The following is a 25,406-nucleotide window of genomic DNA, read 5'->3' on the forward strand; positions in this document are numbered from 1 at the left end:
GGTGAATCTCCTCTGCAACCCCCTCCAGTACAATCACATCCTTCCTGTAATGAGGCTCCCAGAACGACATACAGTACTCCATCATGGACTAAACCAAGCCCCGTATAGCACTTTTAATCTACTCCCTGATTAATAAACGCTCCACCCAAGGTTAAATTCTTAACTAGTCCATGACCCTGTTCAGTCACATTCAAGGATGTCTGGAGAAACACCCTCTGAGCTCCCTAGTGTGCTGCTAATCATTGTGTACACCCCATGTCTGGTTCCTCCTTCCAAAGTACATCACCTCATATTTATCAGGATCACATTCCATCTGCCATTGATCTGCCCATCTGATCATTCCACTTGTATTTTCCTGTAAAATCAGAACTTCCTCCTCACTACCAACCACCCGGCCAATCTTTGTGTCAAACACAAACTTACTTATCACAACTTCCATCCCTCCACCCACTCCCCCGCCAGATTCACATCTATACCATTTATGAATGCTACAAACAATAAGGGATACATTACTGATCCCTGTGGTACACCAGGGGACACTGGTCTCCAATCACACAAACAGCCTTCTCCCACCACCCTCTGCCTCCTGACACTAAGACAATTTTCGCTGTAACTTTTCACGTTATCCTTGATACTCTGAGATTTTACTTTATTTATTTCAGTTTCCCATGCGGAACTTTGTCAAAGGCTTTGCATCAAAACTAAATAAGCGACCTCCTCAAACTAATTGAATCAACTCCATTAGTGTGACTTCACTCTGATAAAGTCATGATGATTATCCCTGATCAAGCCTTGCCATTCTGATTGGAGTTCAATTTTCTCCTTCTCTATTTTCTCCAATATTTTCCCGAACAGTGATTTAATACTCGCTCGTCTATAGTTTCCTGGTCTAACTCTACCACCCTTACTGTGAAGTGCAATCATAATAGCTGTTCTCCAGTCCTCTGGCACCTCCCCTATTGTCAGATTCTAATTAAAATTTCCAGTCAGCGTCTTTCCTCCCTTGACTCCAACATTATCCAGACCTGCAGATTGGTCCAATTTTATACCAGACAAAGCCTCAAACTCCTGCTCGTATTTTACATCAATCTCTTTCCAAGAGCTTTCCAGTCCATCTTCTCGAATTCTGTAGCAGAATCCTCCTTCTCCCAAGTAAAACAGCTGTGATGTTCACATGTAACAATCTATCAATGTTCTCCGGGTTGACACACAGATTGCCCCTTTGGTTTCTAATGGACACTAACTGTTGCTGATTATTCTGTTCTACTTGTCCGTGTAGAATATCATGGGATTCTCCCTCATCTCTCCTGCTTGCTCTTCTCCATGTCCCTCGGTTATTCTCTCCCCTCTAAGTTTCTAAGTTTCAGTAAAATCCCCTCTCATCTTTTGAAACTCGAGATCACAGGCTGAGTTTCCCCATCAGACAATCTTGCCATTTTAGGGATTAATCTGGAGAATACCTTTTGCAGTTCGTCTGTAGTATATTCTATCTTAGATTGGGACTGCAAACGGTACACAATACTCTCAGTTTACTCTCAGCAACACTCTGTGCAGCTGGCGCATGGCATCTTCTATATTTCAATTACATTCACATGAATGTAAACGTAATTTTTTGTTTCGTATTTGCTTGTGTTTCGATTCCATTGCGTTACAGTGTGGAAAAAGGCCCTTCGGACCAACAAGTCCACACCGACCCGCCGAAGTGCAACCCACCCATACCCCTACATTTACCCCTTACCTAACACTACGGGCAATTTAGCATAGCCAATTCACCTGACCTGCACATCTTTGGACTGTGGGAGGAAACCGGAACACCCAGAGGAAGCCCACGCAGACACAGGGAGAATGTGCAAACTCCAAACAGTCAGTCACCTGAGGCGGGAGTTGAACCCGGGTCTCTGGCGCTGTGAGGTAGCAGCGCTAACCACTGTGCCACTGTGCCACCCAATTCTTCCTAATTCCTTTCACTTTAACTTTTCTTATGATGTTAGTGGGAGAGTTCTTCAAAAAGATCCTCTTGAATATCCAACTATACATTATCCATTAGCTCCTCATTGCCTCCGTCTACAAGAATTATCTTCAAACCATTCCAAAAAATGTTTGCCACTTATGGTTTTCGTTTCATCGATGCATTATCATCCTCCCCAGTTTTCCCATTACCTTCTATATATCCAGTAACACGTTCTTTATAATCGAGCCCAACAGACACCTGATCGCGGATGACAAGTTACTGATCTGTAGTTCACCACTCTCCATCTTCATCCTTTCTTAAACTGTTGGTTAATATTTATAACCTTTGCCTTATCCAGACTGGCTAAATATCTTTCGGGAATGTATTGGAAAACAACGTGATAATCTGCGATGCAATCAATATGTCTATTGCTGCTTCCTCTGAAACTCTTGTATGAAGTACATCTGATCTGTCAGATTTATAAATACTCAATTCAGCTTCCTTTTAAAACATGACCTCAACACTGATAAGAATTATCTTAGACTTTACTTACACAAGTCCCATGGTCACTTGGTATTTCTGGGAGAATTTCTGGATATTCTGCCTTGAAGATAGACACAAAGAAACTGTTTCTTTTCCCTGCGATTTCTCTGTTGTCTTCAATAACTTATTCCGTCCGCACACCCACTGTTCCATATTTGACCTTGTTTTTACTTTTGTTTCATACACTGATGTACTTTTTTTTAAGCAGTCTTTATGTTTTTCTTTTGTTTGTATGCTTTTTCGCTTTTTGATTTTCTTTTCTTGGTCATCCGTTGCTGGGTCCTATATTTCTCCGAATCCACTGGCTTACTACGGTACTTGGCATTTTTCTAAGCTAATTCCTGTGATCTAATTAATAGTTGAAGGTGAGGCTGAAACGGTTAGGTCGGACAGGCGGGTGGACCAGATTGATCGGAAGGAAGATGAACACATCGGAACGTTCAAAAGTGGGGAGGATGCTGAGTTGGAAGATTGGACTGGGATAAGGTGGAGTTAGGGTAAATGGGGAAACTAGTGAAATCTACATTAGTCCCCTGTTGTTGGAGGGTCCCAAGATAGAAGAGGACCCTTTCTTAATCCATGCTTCTGGTGGTTAGGGTTTGGCAATGGAGGAGGCCCAGGACTCTCACGTCCTTGGCAGAGTGGAAAGGGGAGTTAAAGTGTTCAGCCACAAGGCGGTGGAGTTGGTCAATGTGGCTATCCCAGATATGTTCTCTGAAATGATCCACCTGCCTTACCAATGTAGAGAAGACCACACTGGCTTTAATGCATGTAGTAGATGAGGCGTCTGTCTCCCTTCATCAACTATCACTTTCAACCCCACCTTCATCGACCTATCGCATTCCGAGCTACCTCCCTCCTGCCACACCGCCTTCTCATTTATCTCTCAGCCCCATTCATCATAAGCCTCATTCCTGATGAAGGGCTTATGCCCAAAAAGTCAATTCTCCTGCTCCTAGTACGCTGCCTGACTGTGCTTTTCCAGGACCACACTCTTCGACTCTGATCTTCCAGCACCACACTCTTCGACTCTGATCTCCAGCATCTGTAGTCCCCATTATCTCCTCACACCTTCAGGACTTGCATGATTCAGATTTATGACAGTTACTTCAAATAAAACAAAAACTACCGTGTACTCAAACAGCATAAAAGAAAACCAATGCATTGTGGTCACTGTTCCCAAAAGGTCCTTTACAGCAAAGTTTTCAAATAGTTCTTTTGATCATTCAACATCAATTTCTAAATGACTTGATCTCTAGCTCAGTGCTCGACAAAATGTTAATGCCAACATCTAACACATGCTCATGAAATCCATTTTTCCCAGCATTAGCATTCAGTTGGGTTAACACAGTTTAGATATAATGTAAACAGTACGTTATTACTGAAGTACCTACAAATGTGTATATCTCATTTCCCGTTTTTAAACATGTCCAGCATGTGTATAGCAGCTTTCACTTTGATATATAACTCCCATCAATGTTTCCTTCTCCTTGCTGTTTTTGCACTCCACCTTACGAGATTCTGGAGAATCTGAGCGATGTGGGATTTGGGGAGATTAATGGTAGAGATCATCTCGCCACATCATTTATGATCTTCTTAAGCATCATTGTGACATTTTCTCCAGATCTCCCGTTATGCTAGTGGAGTAGAGAAGGACAATGATCGTTCATAACTGCTCTGTATTTCCCCCAGAGAGCTGAGACAGCTCTAACCTGGGTGGGAACCTTACAGCAGGCTGGTAAAGCATTGCTGCTGCTGTACAGGGTCTTAGTGAGATCAAATCTGGAGTAGTGTGTACAGATTTAGTCTATTCAATGAAGAAAGGATGTTGTTATATTGGAAGCAGCTCAGAGATGGTTCCCTCAGCTGATTCCTGCAATGAAGTTGCTAGCTTATAACTAAAGGATGATCAGGTTGATCCAATAGCCATTCGAGTTTACAAAAATAAAGGATGATCTTAATTCAACATAGATGACAGCAAGCAGTCAACAACTGAAGATAATTACACAGATAGTGGGGGAATCCATTCGGTTCTCCAGCCTGTTACACAGGAACAACAGGAGGATATTCAGGCCTTCGAGCCTGTTACACCAGAATAGGACTACACTATTCAGCCCCTCAAGCTTGATATATATTTCAGGCCAATCAGCCCCTCGAATCGATAACACTGGACCCAGAGTAGGCCATGCTGCACCAGTATCCTGTTACACAGCAACAGGATCAGTCCATTCAGCCTCCTCAAGTCCGTAACATAGGAACTGGAAGTGGTCACACAGTGACTGGAGATTGTTACACTGGGATAACAGGAGGCCATTCAGACCCACCGAGTCTGTTGCAAGGGAAATGAGTTAGGATAAAAACTATCTGAGACTTTTTTCATGAGAAAGGAGGAGGTAATTCAGACACGTGTCTGTTGTATGGGAACAAGAGAAGACTAATCACTCCCTTCGTTCCATCTCTGGGATACATGAGGAGACCGTTCAGTATCTCCACCGATTATGGAGAAATATGAGAAGACCCATCAGACCCTCAAAATGTTACACAGCAACGGGAAGATTCCATAATCCCCCACCCCTCTAACGCATCAACAGGAGGTGGTCATTCTGGTCTTGGAGATGACAACATGGGAACCCCAGAAAGACTTCATCCCATCGATTTTGTACACCAGCAGGATGATGAGTCCAGTCACCCACACATACCGCTTATGCAGCAATTGGAGCACATCTCTGGAAACCCTTTTGTCCATCAAACATGAATTCAAAGAAAACGTAATGGTTTTCAAAAGGGAAGAACTTATAATAACTGAATACATTAGGGAGTAAAATGTAACAATAAAGTATTGTAATTTAAGGCAAATTATTAGAATCCATTGTTGAGGACATTTCCAAACGTAAACCACCATCCATCGGACTCAACATGGTTTTACAAAAGATAAACCATGATTGAAGTGTTTTCTTGAGTTATATAAAGATGTGACAAACAAGGTGGATAGTGGGAATCCTAGAGATGGAATATATCTGGTCTTCGTGAAGGCATCGGATATGTCGCTTCTCCAAAGAGTGAGTGGTAAGATCAGACAGCATCAGTTTAGGAGTAATTTATTAGCTTGGATGGAGGCTTGGTTAACTAACAAAATTGAGTCAGATGAACTAAATATATCATTTTATATTGGAAAATGCAATTTGTTGAGTGCCATAGATTTCATTTCTCATGCCTCAACCATTTGGGATCGATATTATTACTCGGTTGACGGGATAGAAAATACAATAGCTACATTTTCAGATGACACTAACATTGGTGGGAAATTACTTCGGAATGATGATGCAAGAGATTTAAAAAACTGTATGTATAGATTGGGTGAATGGGCAACCATTTGGCAATGAAAACTAAAGAGGATAAATATGGGATTATTCAAGTTGGCCAGCCTAATAAAAAGGCAAATTATTATCGAAATGGAGAGAAACTTCAAAGTGCTTAAGTGCAGAGGGATCTGGGTGCCTGCTTGCATATCACAGAAAACTTGTTTGCGGGTACTTCAAATACTGAGAAATGCAAGCATAACTTCATCGTTTATTTGGAAAAGGATAGAGTAGAAAGGTAGGGAGTGTTGGTGTAGCTATGCAAGGCATTAGGGAGGCTGCAACTGGAGTACAGTTTGGGTGTCCTGCAGAATGAGGTATTTCCATTGGAGGCAATTCAGAAGAGCTTCATTAGAATGATTCCATATGTGAAGTGTTTGTCTTATGAAGAGAAATTGAGCAGTTTAGGCCTATACTCTCGATTTTATAAGAACGATAGGAGAGCTCATTGAGGTCTGTAAGATGCGAAATATAATTGAAAGTGTAGATGTGGAGTGGATATTTTTTTCATCAGCCGCAATCTCCAACAAGAGACTAGAGTTTGACGATCGGGAGATAGCAGGGATGTGGAACAGAGGCCGCGATGACATCAGCCATGATTGTATTCCATGGTGGAGCAGATTCGAGAGGTTGGATTCCTGACTGATTCTCTTCGTTCATATTCAGCTTTTCCACTGTGTTACACAGTAATGGGAGAGGACTGTGTATCAAACAGGAAGCAGGCACTCCGGATAAATCAGTCTAAATCAGTTTGAGAGAACGTCACCAGTGGAGTCACACAGTGACCAGTGCTGGGTCCTCCACTATTTACAATCTATATCAATAATCAGGAGGATGGAACAGATATACAGATACTGAGTTTGGTCATGTTGCTGTGATAAACAAGAGATTAAATTATCAAGAGAGGTAAAGGAAATGGATAATAATTTGGAAGGTGCAATATAACATGATAGAAGCTGTCATTTCATTTACAGGAATAATGGAAGGCAGTATGTTACTGAAATGGAGAGGGATTACAGGGATTAATGATACTGTGTACTGGGGGGTTCACTCATACCCGTTCAGACATGGGAGGTTTTGCTCCATCCCTGATCGTCTGCTCCTTGATGCTCCAAGTGACCCCATTGCTCTCCGTACACATGGACTGTTTTGAAGTGTTTGGTTGGTGATGGGGATGCTGTTTTCAAACATGTATTAAGGGAATGGCCTTTATCCAAGATACATTCATTCATTTCTACATGGAGACCCGAAGACGATGGGAATGCTGTCTGCTTGTGAGTGAAGGAACTGTGGCTGCTGTCAGGACAGAGTTATTCACCAACATAGTGTACTGTGCATGGACACACGGTAACATTAACAGAGAGAGAGCTCCTTCAGTTACTCTACCTTTCCCCATTGACATGGGTACTCTGCAGATGTCATGTGCACCATCGGGAATCCCATTATACTGGATACACCCGACAGCTCCCTGCTGTGGGGGAAACGATGTATTTACCTCATCCACCATATATATCCTCCATCACCGAATGGTTACATTGATGGCAACATACTGGCAGATGATGGCTTTGTCACCCAGTCCTGTTTGGAAAGTTCCAGAACATAGATGCTGAATGAAACTGTGACCCGAACAGCCACTGGCAGCACCGTCCTTTCCCCTGGGGTGAAGCTGCAGGACGTGTTAAAGGAGGTGACACTGCTCTGTGACCAGCTCCTTGTTCAATAAGTGTCCCCTCACACTCTGCTCATGGATTAAGTGTAGCTTGCGAGGCTGTTAATGAAAAACTCGGGTGGGTCCAACAGATCCCTTTCCACACATACACTAACACTGTGTTTTCAGAGTTTCCCCACTCTGTAACCTTTGCTCCATTCGTTGCTCATGTTACTGACCCAGATGCTGTAACTACAGTCCCCAGGCTCCACCCAAAGATGGGTCAGCAAATCCTCATGTCTCCCTGAATGTCTCAGGCAGCTCACAGCACAACCTCCAGCAAACCACCCCCAACCCCTCCACTAAATTTTCAATAAGAGTCAGTCAGAGACTCCTCATCTCTAAGTGTTGTGGACCAGACCAGATCCCTGCAAAATATTTTAAGAAGGTCGCTTCGACCCAAACCTTTCCTTATTTTAAAAATAGATGTGAAGTTTGCGTTCCAGATATGTTGTGACTGGTCAAACCACTCGACATTAAGCAAAATATAATCGATTCAAATGCTTTAGTTAAAATACAGTTAAAGAAAAGAACATTTGGAAATAGCTTATATGTTTCAACACTTACACAAACAATAGATACCGTACCTTCTTGGTATACACCGCTTGGCACAAAGATATATTCAAATACAGATCCTTACATGCAGTTTTCCGATCGAAGAGATATCAACATCAAAAGAGATCTCAGAGAGAAAAGCAGCTGGGGATCATGTATTGAAACTTCCAACCCTTCTGGGATTCCCAACAGCTTCTGAATGCTGCAGCTAAAAGCAAACCGAGAAAACCTGGTCTGGGAGAGCTGGCCGCTGCCCTTCCATTGTTACCAATGTTTTAATAAAACCTAAAGGCTTTCTCAATTATTTACTTAAACTGTTTTCAGACAGCAGTTCTGCACCTCTGTCTTTATAACCTCTCTTCAAAAAAAATCCCAATAGAAAATAACCTTTTTATAGTGATAGTGTACTCACAACTCCACCTTTAATAAAATGATCCATCAATATACAAAAAGGGATTCATTTTAGCCCTCCTAATCTTCCTCTATGAGTAGACTGGCGGGAATGGCGGGATTACCTTTCACTGAAAGACTGAAGTGACTGGGCTCGTATACCCTTGAGTTTAGAAGACTAAGAGGGGATTTGATTGAGACATATAAGATTATGAAAGGATTGGACACTGGCAGCAGGAAACATGTTTCTGCTGATGGGTGAGTGCTGAACCAGAGGACACAGCTTACAAATACGAGGTAGACCATTTAGGACAGAGATGAGGAGAAACTTCTTCACCCAGAGAGTGGTGGCTGTGTGGAATGCTCTGCTTCAGCGGGCAGTGGAGGCCCAGTCTCTGGATTCATTTGAGAAAGAGTTGGATAGAGCTCTCAAAAATAGTGGAATCAAGGGTTATGGAGATAAGGCAGGAATAGGATACTGATTAGGAATGATCAGCCATGATCATATTGAATGGTGGTGCAGGCTCGAAGGGCAGAATGGCCTACTCCTGCACCTATTGACTATTGTCTATTGACTGCCATACATATATGTTCCATTGACTCTGAGCATACAAATGTTCACAACGAGATTCGATTTCAATCATTTTACTCCTGCCACAGAATGCCTTTGTTTTTCTTCAGTCAAGTTTCCACAACGTGTCAAAACTTAGGTTTTCTAACCCTGTCACATGTATAATTTCATATTTAATGGCGGAAATAATAAGCTAAGTCGACACAGACTGGTACTTTTCTCCCAAAACTTCTCCAAAAACTTTATGGGTTCACGATCAGTGAAAACGATTTATCTCAGATACGTTATTTGTAATTTAAATGCTGAAATGTTGTAACGCCAACACCAAGCTCAAGGCCCCCTTCCCCATTGTGGAATAAGTCTGTTGATGTTTCCACTGGACACTCCAATCACACGTTACATAATGGAGCACTTCTCATCTTTCCAATAGTCCTTCTGAATGAAGTAGCTCCTCATGTCTCAGCAGAAAAGAATTACATGCTTCTGTACCTCTTAATGCTCTAACCCCTTTACCTGCTACTCCTGGCCTATGCCAATAAACCTTACTCTCACAGGGATATGTTTTAAGAAGATCTCACACAATCTTCTCAATCCCTCACAGAAACCAAACTTTGATTTCTGAACTCAATCATCATCATCAGCCATTTCAGCTTCTAACCTTCCCATTGTTACTCTCTGCTCTCCCAATGAGTTCTCATGACTGCAAGAAGTAAATTGTTGAACTTCTCGAAAATAAGAATCTCTCTAAGGGTCATAGGTTTGCTATGTTTTAATACCCTTCCCCACCTTTCAAAATTTGTTTGATCCTTTCAAACACAACGTGCGTTTAACCAGGCATGCTATTTTAGATTCATGAAACACTGTGTCAGCTTCTGGCACAAGCTCATATGCAATTCAAATGCCTTTCTTTACCTCCTCATACTCAGCAGATACCTCCTCTGATAGGGATGCAAATGCCTATCAGCTTTGCTTGAATCAACTAAATCCACATGTTCTCTGGCAACTGCATTTGTTTAGCCACTTTCTGAAATGATATTAAAAAGGCTCCCTCCATCATTCTCATCAAATTTAGATCATACCTGGATGTATTTAAACAGATCCCCATCAGACCTTTGGCTATATAGGATTGCTCATCCTCCTTATCCAGCCGACTGTCTGCCTTCATCTTCACCTTCTATGTCAACTTTCCTCTCTAATTACTAAATTTTGAAGTTGAAACTCTCTGCTTTTCTTCTCTCTTTCGTCTTCATTTCCTTTTCTTTTATTTCTACTTTTCATCACAATTCAAACTGTTTCAATTCCTTTTCATGTTCAAGGTGCCTCATTTGAAATTGAATTCTAGCCATTTCCAAAGACTCTGATGGCGGTTCCACCAAATGTAAATGCCGAGCTATAGCTGTAATTATCTCTCATTTTCGCACAAACACAACCCCAACTCCAGCTTGTCTGTCAATTCCTACAGCTTCCCTTCATTACCTTTTGTAAAACTTTACTTCTTCCACACCCAGAGAACTCTTAGTGACTGAGATTGTCTTTATACTCAACACACTGTTTAAACCAACCGAATTCTACATCCAGAACCAAAGACACTAACAAGTACCATACGGGACCTTTTAACCCAATAGCCTCCCAGTGCATACTCTCCAGTGTTTGCATGAGCTTATTCTGGATTCTCTAGTTTCCTCCCACAATCCAAAAGTGTGCATGTCAGGTGAATTGGCCATGCTAAATTGTTTGCAGTTTTCAGGGATGTGTGGGTTAGGTGCCTTAGTCGGTGTAAATGTGTAATAATAGGGTAGAGGAATGGGTCTGGGTAGGTTACTCCTCAGAGGGTCGGTGTGGACTTGTTGGGTCGAATGACCTGTTTGCACACTGTAGGGATTGTAATTCTAAACCCAATTTGGTATTATCGATTTAGAACCAGACAAGAGTCCCCAGTTTGCAATAGACCAACCAGACTGCATCAAACTAGTTTAAGGAGGTCGTTTGGATGCGAACCTTTTCTTATTTTAAAGGTAGATGTGAAGTGGGTGTTCCAGATGTGATGGTACTCGTCAAATCACTCACCATAAAGCAAAACACAATGTATTTAAACACTCTGATCAAAGTCCATACACAATGAAGAGGAATTTAGACTAACTTAACTATTGGAAACCTTAACAGAATAATGGATACAGTACCTTCTACAAATGAACTGTTCCAATATACTACAATCACCTAAACACACCCCTTGGCAAAAAGGAACATTCAAACATGCATTCTTGCATACAGTTCTCCAATCCAGGAGGAAAGAGCATCAAGTGAGGTTCCAGAGAGAATAGCAGCTAGGGATAATTTACTAAAACTTACACCCGTTCTGGGACCCCAAGCACCTGGTGATTGTTATTGCTACAATGAAAAGAAACCTAGAAAGCCTAGTCTATGCGAGCTGGCCATTGTTACTACTATTTATTAAAATCCCTAAAATCCCCGTAAGTTATTTACTTGAGCCGTTTTCAGTAAGAAGTTTGGCCTTTAAGACCTCTTACTAAAAATGAGGAAAAAATAACCTTTTATTAAAAAAGTGACAGCATTGTCAGGCAATTTAGATGCCTGGTCCTTTACTCAGTGGTCTTCCTCGTGTTACTGATAACAAGGTCACCTGAAAGGGACAGCCACAGGTACACACCAAGGTACAAGGATGTGTCTCATAACTTCTGAAACACACCTGTCCATGAACCATCACATGGGACACACCGGGAAGTGAACAACAGCCTGACACACGCCATTTCATTATTTCTGAGCTACACAATGCCAGCAACGATACACTCGGGAGACAAAACCCAAGGCCAGGGAAAGATACAAAGGGACAGAGAGATTCACATTAAAGACAGAAACAGGCAGTTAATTAACTGAAAAGATGCTGTGTAAATATGGGGAAAAAGACAGGGCAGTGGGGCTAACTGCAGAAGTGAGATCTTCGTGCGTAAAATTACAAGAATGAGAACATTAAATACAGGCATTGTCTGATCAGCTGAATGGTTTGTTACATCAAATTCTGAATCTGCTTCAAAGAACACCACAAACAAACATAAACTGGGACAAGATGACAGCCGAGCATGGAGAGCTGTGCACACCATGCTCGTGTGTTGCTCAGTGAACTGCACTATCTGGAGAGCATAAAAAACTTTACTAACATATGCTAACTATACTCACATCAGATTACTGCCTATAATTGGAAGGTTTGCTCTCTGTGTGTGTTCATCAGAGACTGAGAGAGTGTGCGCGATAGGCGTGGTTGAATGCGAAACTGATTGTTTGAGAAGGAACGCACATGGAGAAAACAATTTTAAATAAGAACAACTGGCAGGCCTTTTGTTTATCATTAGAGAGAACGAGGGAAGTTTCATGGACAGATGAGGTAAAGTATTTGAGAATGTTAAAATAAAGGCATTGCCAGACACAACAGCAATATACATCGGCGTGCACATGAATGACAGATCGATGGGAGTTTGGTGTGAGTTCGAATCAGATTTGCTTCGGCAGGTTTGAAGCCGGGAGCGTCAGCAGCAGATTATTGGCTTCATTAAGCCTGTACTTCATAGCTCAAGGTTCAAACAGCAGATGCAATAAACCAGTTAGATATATTCTGGAGTAGTGAGTATTTCAAGTTAGAAATGTCAGGGAATGGTGTCAAGAATCAGCTCATTGTCAAAGGGATCTCCCACAGTTGTGACTTGTCTGCTTCAACTGCAGATATTGGCCAGGGATGGGATGGAAACAGTGGAAGGAAGTGGAGTTTGTAACCAGAGCAGTAGACAGTGACCTCCATGCTCTTAACAGCAAAGGCAATGATACGATGCATTATGATTCTCCCCTGAAACTGAATAGTTCAACATAGAGACCCGTGAGTAACACTGCCAGAGCAGAGAGCGAGGCAGTAATTGAACACCTTCATTGATGCAGTTAGTAGTGGTCTGTAGAGTGAATATCTGGATTGAGAGATTCAACAGGAAAAATAACAGTGGCAGGAAGTGTAGACAATATGAAAAAACAATAATACACTCATAACTGGTTTATAGAAAACAAAATCTGGATAGTGACACTCACCAGGAACCCCAACGATAGCCAGGAAGGGAGAATAAAAGGATTGAATAATGAGAAGAGCGGAATAGATCCGCAATGATAATGACATCCAATCAAATTCAGAAAGATACCAAACATAATCGGATAAGCTCCTGTATATTGTTGGAATATTCATGTCTAATGTTCTCAGATTCTGATCCATTGTTGGGATATTCCTGTCTAATGTTCTCAGATTCTGATCTCTCCTCCCCTTCTCTCTGGATCTGCTGATCCCTGTCAGTGCTGTCGGTGATGTTCCGCTCATGTTATGGGATGACACATTGAAAGCAGCCTATCTATCATTAAAAGATGGAAACCCTCCACTGGGATAATTAGAATCCATGGAGATTGGCATTAATCGCAGTCACTGAACAAATAGACTCAGTTAACCAGTTCAATACTTCACTTTGCATATACTGGATGCAATGGATGATGGTTGCTGAGGGATGGACCATAAATCTTTCAATATTTTATATCTTTTTTCCCTTGTATCTGAGAGTATTAACAGAACACTGCAGAGGTCTATGTATATTCCATTCTGTTTTTGAAAGGAGGCAGTTATAAAATAACATATCGGCTGCATAATAAAGGGGCGGGGGGTGTGTGGTGGGCAAGATTCTAGATACCTGAACACAAAGTATGGTGCTTATTGACCAGTGTGAGGCTACTCCTGGTTTTAATGCCCTGTTATCAAATCCTTTCATAACCTTGAGATAGAGCATTGGGACTGCTGATCAGAAACAGGCCGAAGAAATTCTGTTCCAATGGGCCTCTTACAGAGGAGAAGAGAAGACCATTCAGCCCATATTAGCCTGTTGCTACTTGAAAAGGTGGAAAGGTGGTATATTGGCACATTTTGTCAACAGAATCATTCAGAACAAAGAGATGTGTTGCTGCAGCTGCATAAAGTGTAACTGAGAGGGCACCTGCAGTACATTGTGTTGTCTGTGTTTCTGCATCTCAGAAAGGATGGACCTCCATCAGATACAGTATAATGGCTGCTCGTAATCCACGGGTTGTTGTGTCTCGGAACTATTACACAGGGACAGGAGGAGGCCGTGCAGCCTCTCGAGTGTGTTTAGAAGAACTGGAGGTGGCCATTAAGCCTCTTGAGTCTATTACAGAGGGACAGGAGGAGCCTAGTCAGACTTTTGAGCCCGTTATAGAGGGGCAGGAAGTGTTGATTTAACTTTCAAGTCTGTTACGCATAAATATTAGTTTTAAATTAGTTGTGGAATAGGAAATACCTGATGTCAACATTAAAGTTCAAACTTTGAACAAGGCCAATTTTGAAAGTGTTAGGCGAGCCCTGTGAAAGGCTGATTGGAATACCCTATTCACAGGTAAAGGGATGGTTGGAAAATGCAAGGTCATCAAAACTTGGTTTCAGAGAGTCCAGAGCCAACGTGTTCCTGTTAGTGAGATGGGCAAGGCTGGTGGGTGCAGGGAGTGCTGGATGGATAGATATATTAATGTTATGGTCAAGGTAAGGAAGGGGGCACATGTCCGGTAAACAGAGCTGAGATTAAGTGAATCCCGAGAGGAGTATAAGGGCAATAAGTGTATAGTCAACAGGGAATTCGGTCCAGAAAAATGTGGATATGAGATGGCTTTAGAAATAGGGTTAACGAGGCATTGAAGAAATTCTACAAATCCTTTAATGGTAAAAGATTAACTAGGGGGAGAACAGGGCCCCTTAAAGATCAGTAAGACTACCTCTGTGTGGAACCACCCGAGATTGGAGGGATATGAAACAAAAATGTCTCCTCAGTATTTAATGAGGAGGAGGTTACAAGAGCGAGAGAATGAATAAATATACAGTGAAACATTGAAAGGTGTCTATATTACAAGGAGGTGCTTGACATTTTAAAACACATAAAGGTGAACTAATCCCTGGGACCTGATCAGTTGTATCCCAAATGTTTGTGAGAAGCTAGGAAAGAAATTGGTCAGCATTTTGCTGATATATTTGTATCATTGATTTCCACAGGTGAGGTGTCAAAAGACTGGAGGGCAGCTAACATAGTGTCATTATTTAAGAAAGTAAGGAAAAAAAAACAGGTAACCATAGATCGCTGAGCTTGCCGTCAATGGTGACTAAATTGTTGGAGGGGATTTTGTTGGAAATGATGTAAATGCATTTGAAAAGACAAGGACTGAAGAGGGCTATGTACATTGGAGATCACGTCTCACTGACTCGGTGTAATCTTTTGAGGAAGTGATGAAGATGATTGCTGAAGACAGGCCAGTGGATGTTATCTTTATGGAATTCAGTAAGATTACCAAAATGTTCTACATGGTAGACTGGTTAGCAAGGTTAGACTTCCTCGGATCCAGGGAGACCTCGCCATTTAGATCCGAAACTTTCTTGAATATTGGAGACAGGGCGTGACAGTGGATATTTGTTCATTAAAGTTGGAGACCTGTGACCAGTGGCGTGCCGCAAAGATCAATTGTGGGTCCACTGCCTTTTGTCACTGATGCAAATCATTTACATTTGAGTATATGAAGTATTGTCAGTAAGTTTTTAGATAATTCCAAATTTGGTGGTGTAGTCTCCAGTGAAGAATGATCTCTCAGACTATAATGGGACCTTTTTTAGGTGAACCGAGGAGTGGCAGATAGAGTATATTTTAGTTACATATGAGGTGTTGCATTTTGGCAAGACAAATCAAGGTAAGACTTACAGGTAGTGCCCTGTCGAAAGCTGCCAGTGAAGAAGAACTCCATTGAAATTATCGAATCCCTACAGTGAGGAAACAGGCTTTTCGGCCCATCGAGGCCACACTGAACCTCTAAACAGTATCCCACTGGACAAAAACCTGCCCTATCCCTCTGAGCCTGCATTTCCCATGGCTAATCCAACTACCCTGCACATCCCTGGGTACGGTGCGCAATTTAGCATGGCCAATCTACCCTTATCTGTATATCTTTATACAGTTGGAGTAATTCATAGAACCCGGATGAAACTCACACAGACACGGGGAGAATGTAGAAACTTCACACAGCCAGTCATTCAAGTTTGGAATTAAACCCAGGTCGCTGCCCTGTGAGGCAGCAAAGCTAGCCTCGTGGTGCAGGTTCTCCGTTCCTTGACAGTGCTGTCACAGATAGACAGCGCAGTGATGAAGGCATTTGGTGATCTTCCCTTTATTGATGTGTGCTTTGAGTCGAAGCATTTGCATGACATGTTAAATCTGTACAGGACATTGGTTTGGTCCCTTTTGTAATATTGCCTTTAATTCTGGTCTCACTACTGTCAGAAAGATGTTGTCAAACTTGAAAGGGTGCAGAAGAGATGGAAAAGAATGTTGCAGGTGTTGGAGGGTTAGAGTTTCAGGGAGAGGTTTAATAGGCTGGGGGTGGGGAGATCCTTAAATGGGTTTATAAAATCATGAGGGGCATAGATAAGGTAAACAGTCAATGTCTTCCCAGGATAGACGAGTCCAAAATTAGAAGACAAAAGTTTAAGGTGAGAGGAGAATGTTTTAAAAGGGACATGAGGGACAACATTTTCACACAGAGACTGCTGTGTGTATGGATTGAACAGACAAAAGAGGTGGTGGAGGCAGGTACAGTTACACTATTTAAAAGGCATTTGGATGGATACATGCATGGGAAGGGTTTAGAGAGAGACGGGCAAAGTGCTGGCAAGGGAGACGAGATTAATTAAGGATATTTGGCGGTATGGATGACCAGACCGAATGATCTTTTTTCCGTGCTGTACATCTCTGAGAGTCTATTGACTCTTCAGTGTATAACATGGGGACAGGAGGAGGCTATTCAGCATCTGAATTCTGCCAATCGGCTTGTTTGCTCAATCACAGAGTATCAAATAAAAAAATATATCATTCAGATTTTGATGGTGCTTTACAGAAATGGGGAAAGGCCTTTATTCAAGAAAAAGTTGAAAAGAATGTGAAGAGGCCATTCAGTCCCTCACCTCCATTCCACAGGAGCAGCAGGTGAGCACAGCGCTATTGGAGCCTGTTACTCAGGAGCAGGAGGAGGACATCTACTTTCACAAACTTGGGATCAGGCGGGAATCATTCAATTGCTTGAAACTGGGACACAGGGACAGGAGACAGTCACTCAACTGTTCGAGACTTGGACACAGGAACAGGAGCCAGTTATTCAACTGCTCGAAACTGGGGCACAGGGATATCTGGAGGCTAGTGAGGCTTGAGGATCCTGTTACGCAGGAACAGGAGGAGGTGACTCACTCCACACCAGTATGGGACACTGGGAGAGAAGGGAAGTTTGCTTGGAACAAAGAGAAATATATTATAAGTTGCATCAGTGGTCCATTCAATCCTGCCCCACCATTCACTAAGACCACGGCTGCTCTGATTGTGATTCCCTCATTCCATTTTAGAGAGCTTCCCCTCTCTGCAGCCTCTGCTCGATTTGTTGGTCATGTTGCAGACCCAGATGCTGTAACAACAGTTACCATGACTCATCCAGAGGGTCGGGTCTAACTGGATGAGTCAGGATTTGAAGAGTCCAATCACAAGAATTAAAACAAAAATAAAGGCATAGCCAGATGTTTAGTTCTCTCACATTCGCAATCTAATTTACATAACCATTACATATTCAGGATGGATCACTGTGTAGATCCGGCTGGTGTACTGCTGAATGCAACCCAGCTATGTGCAGAGTGAAACTCTGTGCAGCCCACACCAATGCTGGATCTATAATGCTGGGCTAAATGTCCAGCGTGGGGGGCTGTGCAGTCCGCACTGGATCATTCATATATAAACCCAGATTGTTGCATTGTTCGGTAACACTGTGTTAGATCACAGCTCAGTGTGGGGAAACTTGCAACCAATGTTGGAACTGACAGGATGTGCTGCTCCCATCTATTTACAGCTCCATATCTCCACTGTGCCTTGTCAAGGGTGCTGCGAATGTGAAAGTCACTGCGAGGAAGAGATGTAAATGGAAACAATTTAAATACCAATAGTTCTGATTAAGGCGCTTATCACTCTAGTATTTAAAGATGAAATAACTGAGATAATATCCAATGAGATTTTGTAAATGATATAAACAACAAGAGGGGTTGGTAACGTTATAGTGGTTGCACTATAAGCCTTCAAATAATCAATGGGTATTAGAAGAACAGATATGCAGGAAGACTGGCGAGACTTGCAGGAACAATAGGGTTGCCATAATAGGTGATTTTAATTATCCTAACATAGATTGGGGACTTCCAGAGGGTTAAGAACTTAGATGGAACGTAATTTGTTAAGTGTGTTCAGGAAAGCTTCCACAAGCAGCATGTACAGGGTCCGAATAGGGAAGGGACAAACTCGACCTACTGTTGGGAAACAGGGCAGGATAGGTGATGGAGGTAAAGTGGGGGAGCATTTTGGGAAAAGTGACCAGAGATGTATTAATGTTAAAATAGGTATGGTAGGGAAAAAAATTGGCCCACAGATTCAAGTTCTAAATTAGGGCAAGGCGAATTTTGTTGAAATTAGACAGGGGATTTCAGGGCTTGATTGGAGTAGTATGTTTCCAGATAAAAGGATCCAGGGCAAGTGGGAGGGCTTCAAAGTGAGATAGCTCGAGTTCAAGGTCTGCATGTCCCTGTGAGGGTGAAGGGAAAGTGAGGCTGGAAGAGAGAACCCTGGATGACAAGAGATATTGAGGCTCTGACCAGAAAGAAAGGAGGCGTCACTCAAGTACAGGCAGCTGGTTCCAAGGGAATCTCTGGAGGTACACAGGGGTTACAGGAGTTTACTGAAGAAGGAAATCAGCAGGGCTAAAATGGGGTATGAGATAGCCTTGCTGAGCAGATTAAGATGAATCCAAATTCAATATAGTAAATAAAAAGAACAACTAGAGAGAGATAGGACGCCTTAAAATCCAAAATTGGCATGCATGTGTAAAACCTCATGAGATGGATGAGGTCCTCAATTCCCCCTCTGTGTTTACCATGAAGAAAGACATGAAGACCTGCGACCTTTGGGAGGTTAGTTGCGATATCTTGGTACAGTCAATATAACAGTAGAGGTGTTGTTGGACATATTAGAATGCATAAAGTCAGATAAATCTCTTGGTCCTAACCAGATATATCTAAGAGCACTGCACAAGGCGAGAGAAGGTCGTTCAGGGGCAAGGTCCCGGAAGACTGAGCAGTAACATGTGTAGTGCCCTTATTCAGAAGGGCTGCAAAGAAAAGCCTGGGAAAGATAGACCAGTAAGCTTCACATCTGTTTCGGAAACCACTTGAGAATGTTCGGAGATATAAGATATGGATGCATTTGGGAAGACAGAGTTTGACTTGGAGCAGTCAGCATAGCTTTGTGCGTGGCAGATCATGCCTGACAAAGTTTGATAGAGATTTTTGAGGAAGTGACCTGGAAGGTTGATGAGGAAAGATGGTGGACATAGTCTATATGGATTTCAGTAAGGCCTTTGATAAGGTTCCACATGGTAGGCCGCGCGAGAAGGTTAGATCGCATGGACTCCAATGTAAACTGGCAAACTGGCAACACAATTGGCTTAATGTTCTGAAACAAATGGCTATGGTGGAGGTATGCTTGTCAGACTGGAGGCCTGTAACGAGTGGAGTGCCTTAGTCGGTCCTGGGCCCATTGCTGTTTGTTATCTATATCAATGATTTGGATCAGAGGGCATAACGCAATGTTAGTAGGTTTGCAGATGACACTAAATTAGGAGACATCATTTGCAGTGAGGAACATTATCAGAAATTGCAGCAGTGCCTTGATCAGCTGGGAAAGTTGGCTGAGAAATAACAAATGGAGTTTAATTTAGATAAGTGTGACGTCTTGCATTTTGGAAAGTCAAATCCAGGTAGGAGTTTAATGACGAATGATAGTGCCTTAAGACGTGTAGTGGAACAAAAGGTCGTTGGAGATCAGGTGCACGGTTGTCTGAAATTTGAGTCACAGATACACAGGAGAGTGAAGAAGGCTATTGGCACATTGGCCTTCATCAACGCATTGAGTATAGAAGTTGGGACGTTATGCTGCAATTGTACAGGATGTTGGTAAGGCTGCAGTTGGAGTATTGTGTTCAGTTTTGTTCATCTTGCTCTAGAAAGGATATTATTGAACTAGAAAGTATGCAGAACAAATTTCCAAAGATGATTCCTGGGATTTAAGCTCTAAGTTATAGGCAGAGCTTGGACAGGTTTGAACTTATTTCTTTACAGCGTAGGAAACTGAGGGGGTTCTTATAGAAGTGTAGCCCTTATAAAATCATGAGAGGCGTGCATGGGGTGAATACTTCAAACGTCTTTCTCAAGTTTGGTGAATCGAAGACTAGAGGACATCCATTAATGTTAGGAAAGGATAAAAAATATAAAAAGGAAACTGAGGGGCAACTTTTTTACGTAGAGTGTGGTATGCATATGGACTGAGCTGTCAGTGGAAGTGATTGAGTTGGGTACAATAACAACATTGAAAAGGAAATTGGACAAATACACAGATAGGAAAGGATTAGAGAGATACAGAACAAGGGCAGGGAAATGGGGTGAGTCTGATTGTGCATTTTGGTTACCATGGGCCAGCTAGGCTAAATGACCAGTCATACTGGCAGTCTCGTGCAATACGACTGTAAATGAGTGTGTTTTGGGGTGGAGATAGGATGCGGGGGGGAGACTGAGATAAAATGTCATGGAAGGATATGTTCACAGGTTTCAGAATGAAGACATTTCGATAGTATCATGCAACACGGGTCAGTATTTCGAAGAATTATGAGTGAAAGGGATATTGCTGTGAGTTCAGGCGATGGAGAGTTTTGGATGAGCATTTGTTCTGCAGCTTTGTAACTGCGAATGAGGACAGCAGAGTCTTCGCCTCACTGGGCTGAATCTAACAAAAAACTGTTGCAGTGACATTTTAATTAAGTGTGACAGGGATTGTCTGCACGAGGCCGAGCTAGTTTCCTGGTGCTATCTTGCCAAACTCATCTCATTAACTACCCACCCCACTCCATAGTGTCCCTCTCATACAATGCCAGCCCGATTCTGCCACCCATCATGACTGGAGGTACTCACAATCGCCTGGATGCCCCCGGATATTCTGTGATCACTGACACTGGTGCCATCTTTAAAAGGCCGATGGGCACACGGTTGTGCTTTCTCAGTTTGGAGCTGCCCTGCACATTTTCCCCAAGCATGGAAGCGAAGGGGAAATTACACCACGGTTTGTCGACAGCAACATGGATGTCCTGGTGGATGGGCAAGTACAAAAGGGGACCAGTCTCTTCCCAGAGGGGGCCACACTACCAGACCCACCGAGCATGGGCTGCTCTCTCCACCCAGCTCAGTGCAGTATCTGTCGTCTGAAGAAATGTGCAGCAATACAGGACAAGCATCAATAACCTTCCCCACTCTGTCAGGATAAGGGTCACCATATTTTCTCTGCTCCCTCACACTTGCTGTATATCTGTTATAGCACCAAACCCCGAACAAAGCTCTTGCTCCACCACTCTCACTGCTGCATGCAGCACCTTCCCTCTCTTTCTCTCTTGCTTTTCTCATGCCCCCCACATAGTTATAGAATATTCCTGGGAATGCCAATGATGGAATTTTCCAGGTATTGTTCCAACTTATTCCCAGCTTCAGGAAAATGGCTGTGCCCCAGTGTGTAACACGTAAGAGGATGGAGTAGAGATGTACGTTTTTCAAATCACACGGAATTAAGATCCATCATGAGGCCATTCAGTTCTTCAAATATGCTCAAACATTCAATACGTTTGGGGGTAATCTGATGGTTTTCTCAGCTCCATGTTACAGGAACTTTCAGTCATTCAACCCCCAGGTTCCTGTTACTGAGCAGACGATTCTCAGACACTTCATACCCCGGGATTCTTCTAGCATGTGTTCAGAAGGCATTTCCCATGTGGATGGACTCTCCTTTCAATATATTTCATCTGATTTATAAATTCATGCAACAGTCAGCAAGCTTTCCACAGACCAATCAAAAACATGGACTTATTTTATGGTTATCGATATCCAATCACAATTAGTCATTCTGGTTATTTCACTTGTCTCACCTTATTGTATTCAGCCAAAGACAGCTTCCAAACACTTGTCTCATTATAAAATACAATTTCTAGCACAGAACATTTTTGTATCAAATACACCTTTTTCCTTGTCATTAAAATTTCTCTTGCCCTTTTTCTGCGGCTGATTCTGTGTGTAGCAGTTACACAGTCTCGCACTCAGTTGGTTGGATGGTTGGTTTGTGATGCAGAGGGAGGCCACCAGCGCAGGTTCAGTTCCCCACAATTCTCCAGAGGTAATCATGAAGGGGATCCTCTCTCAACCTTACCCTATCACCCGTGTGGTGACCTTCAACGTAAACCACCACGAGTGGTCTCTCTAATGAGAGTTATTTGGGACTCTAATCTATCCATATTAGCATTTTAATTTTTAGCAAATTTTTTTATTGAAAAAGATATTTTTATTATTATATTAAACCAATAACAAAACAACTCAAATAACTGAACAAAATTACACCCATGTGCATGTATATGCAAAATAAGTTAAAGTCTCTAAACGGAGAGAAGAAAACAAAAATAAACAATAAATAATAAATAAATAATAACAAAGTGATAAATCTCGTTCTTCGAGAGCATCAACTGATACACATTCATACACTCATAGTTCCTATTATGTGATTCATTAGACAATATCGTCATGGCTATATAAAAGACCTTTTTAGAGTGGCAAATAAGCCTGCATCGCGGTAATCCAGAAAGGGTTGCCATATCTTACATAAATCTCTGCTTTTTGGTGCACCATACTAATGAGAACATCCAAAGGGATATTCTCCATGACGAGCTTACAACGACCCAATAGACCCAATAGGGTTTTCAGACATCCAACACAACAGAATATTCTTCCTAGCACATGAAGTATGGGGGAGATACTAAACGAGTATTGAGCATCAGTATTTACTGTGGAAAATGATTTGGAAGATATAAATCGTAGTGAAATAGATGGTGACACCTTGCAAAATATCGATATTACAGACGAGGAATTACTGGATGTCTTGAAGCGGGTAAAGGTGGATAAATCCCCAGGACCTGATCAGGTGACCCCAGAACTCTGTGGGAAGCTAGAGAAGTGATTGCTGGGCGTCTTGCTGAGCTATTTGTAATATGGATAGTCACAGGTGAGGTGCTGGAAGACTGGAGGTTCGCTAACGCTGTGCTATTGTATAAGAAGGGTGTTAAGGACAAGCCAGGGAACTATAGACCAGTGAGCCTGACGTTGGTGATGGGCAGGTTGTTGGAGGGAATCGTGAGGGCCAGGATGTGCTTGTATTTGTTAAGGCAAGGACTGATTAGGGATAGTCAACATGGCTTTGTGCATGAGAAATCATGTCTCACAAACTTGATTTAGTTTCTTGAGGAAGTAACAAAGAGGATTGAGGAGGGCAGAGCGGTAGATGTGATCTATATGGACTTCAGTAAGGGTTTTGATGAGGTTCCCCATGGGAGACTGAATGGCATGGTTAGATCTCATGGAATACACGGAGAACTAGCCATTTGGATACAGGACTGGCTCAAAGGTGGAAAACATAGGGTGATGCTGAAGGGTTGTTTTTCAGACTGGAGGCCTGTGACAAATTCAGTGCCACAAGGATCGGTGCAGAATTCACTACATTTTGTCATTGACATAAATGATTTGGATGCAAGCATAAGAGGTACAATTAGTAAGTTTGCAGATGACACCAAAATTGGAGGTGTAGTGGAGAGCGGAGAGGGTCACCTCTGATTGACCAAATGGCCAATGGGCTGAGAAGTTGCAGATGAAGTTTAATTCAGATAAATGCGAGGTGCTGCGTTTTGGGAAAGAAAATCTTAGAAGGACTTTTACACTTAATGGTAAGATCGCAGGGAGTGTTGCTGAACAAAGAGACCTTGGAGTGCAGGTTAAATCTCCTTGAAAGGGGAGTTGCAGGTAGATAGGATAGTGATGAAGGCGTTTCCTTTATTGGTCAGAGTATAGAGTACAGGAGTTGTAAGATCATGTTGCAGCTGTACAGAACATTAGTTTGGCCAGTGTTGGAATAGTGCATGCAATTCTGGTCTCCATCCATCGGAAAGATGTTGTGAAACTTGAAAGATTTCAAGGATGTTGCCAGCGTTGGAGGATTTGAGCTATAGAGAGAGACTGAACAGACTGGGGCTGTTTTTCCTGGAGCGTCGGAGGCTGAGTGCTGACATAATAGAGTTTTACAAAGTTATGAGGGGCATGGATAGGGTAAATAGGTAAAGTCTTTTCCCAGGGGTCGGGGCGTCAGAACAATAGGGTATAAATTTAGGGTGAGAGGGGAAAGATATAATAGAGAACTACAGAGCAACTATTTCATACAGAGAATGGTACATGTATGGAATGAACTGCCAGGTGAAGTCGGGGAGGCTGATACAAGTGTAACACTTAAGAGGCATTTGGATGGGTAAATGAATAAGAAGGGTTTGGAGGGATATGGGCCAGGTGCTGGCAGGTGGGTTTAGATTGGTTTGGGATATCTGACCGGCAAAGACGGGTTGGACCAAAGGGTCTGTTTCCATGCTGTACATCTCTATGACACTATGACTCTATGACTTATATTAATCTCTGTTTTTTTTTGTTGCACCATGCTGGTGTGAAAGTCCAAAGGGATATTCTCCATGATGAGTTTACAAAGTCCCAACAGATCCGTGGAGTTTTCAGACATACAACACAACATAATATTTTCCCTAGCCCAGAAAGTAAGGAAATATTTTTTTCCCATGTGCATCTGTGTAAGATACTCTGGGCAGGCCCAGGAAAAGACAAACCGGGTCCATCTCCAATTCGGTCCCAATGACCCACTCTAGCACAACTAACGCAGTGCTCCAATATATACGAAGCCTGCAGCAGGACCACATGCAATGAGTAAGATTGCCTGTAGTCATTCTGTATTTAGGACACGCTGAAGATAATCCAACTTTGAATTTTGACAGAAAATCTGGGGCCAGATAGACCCTGTGAAGAATTTTCAACTGCATGGAATGGGTCCTATTTCAGATCAAAATCCTTCGAGCATTTTCACAAATATCCTCCCATGTCTCCGAAGAGATCTAAACCCCAACTCTCTCGCACAGACGTTACGAAGCTTCACAGTCTTGTCTGAGCGGACACTATCCAACTAATGATAAAGGGTACTGACAGAGAGTGTATTCTTAGCAGTAAGAACCCACTTCTCTATATCGGATCTA

Source organism: Chiloscyllium punctatum, chromosome 23 (assembly GCF_047496795.1).
Source record: "Chiloscyllium punctatum isolate Juve2018m chromosome 23, sChiPun1.3, whole genome shotgun sequence".
NCBI classification, from domain to species: domain Eukaryota; kingdom Metazoa; phylum Chordata; class Chondrichthyes; order Orectolobiformes; family Hemiscylliidae; genus Chiloscyllium; species Chiloscyllium punctatum.